We start from the raw sequence: 1,090 nt of genomic DNA on the forward strand, positions 1-1,090 counted from the left end.
ATTGATCACCACACTGAATTCAGCCATGGTCTGGTCATGAATGGTTTGCACATTCAAAACAAAAGTGATGATACTTTTACTACTAGTTTTATTAACCAACAGGCACACAACACAACAAAAAAAGTGTGCATTATGGACCATAAAAGTGGTAAAAAAAATAATTTATTTCCATCCTCAACTGGTCCGTGAAGCATTATGGGATGAGGTCGTCTCCGCCCTCTCGCCAGGGGGAGTGACGTCAGACAAGTTACGTTTTCAGTAGGGGTGGAACAAAAAAACGATTCGACCGAACCATCGTTCGTCAAGGGGAGCTAAACGACCGTATCGGTTGCGAGTGAGGCTTTATGGTTTTCATAACAATAGCAAGAGTTCTGCGCCGTGCTCTACTTGTTTTGTTTACATTTCAGTAGCATCACCATTCAAGCTACTTCCGTGTTTCCGTGCTCGCGACACGGCGCGCGCGCGCGCGCAACGAGTGACAACATACAAATGGAGACAGTTAGCAGAAGCCGGTGCCGTACATCTCGGTATTTCCCATGGCTATCGAGTCCTCTCGGTGCACTTGTATGTCCCGGGCCGGCGTTGGTACTGCGCGCGAGCCAAAAAGAATAACTCCCGTGACGATCCAATGCATGGATTCAAACGACACAGGTATGTCCCACAGCCAACACACCAGCTAAGCTAAAAGCACACTGCAAGTATCTCATTTCTCAGTTTGTGGCTCCCTGTCAATGTCTACAACTAGCATGAGCAGCAGATAGGAGGACTGAGACGTGCCCGCGATTACGACAGCCCAAAAAACAAAATATAAACAGTAGTGATTCTGTGGTCATCATCGTGTCTCAGATTAAAAAAACAAAAAAAGATGTCATACATTAACCAAAAATGAAAGTGATGACAAAAGAAAAAAAAATGTTAAATACAAAAATTGTTGATTAAAAAGGGAAATGAACTTTTGGAAATATTTTTGCATATATTAAGTGGTTAAAATGTGTTTGATAGATTTATTGTTCCATAAGGTGGCTTCATATTTCTTTTGGCTGGACGGTAGGTTTATTTCATGTCTTAAATTTATGTTTCTGAAATACTT

The sequence above is a fragment of the Festucalex cinctus genome, chromosome 1 (assembly GCF_051991245.1).
Source record: "Festucalex cinctus isolate MCC-2025b chromosome 1, RoL_Fcin_1.0, whole genome shotgun sequence".
In the NCBI taxonomy this organism is placed as follows: domain Eukaryota; kingdom Metazoa; phylum Chordata; class Actinopteri; order Syngnathiformes; family Syngnathidae; genus Festucalex; species Festucalex cinctus.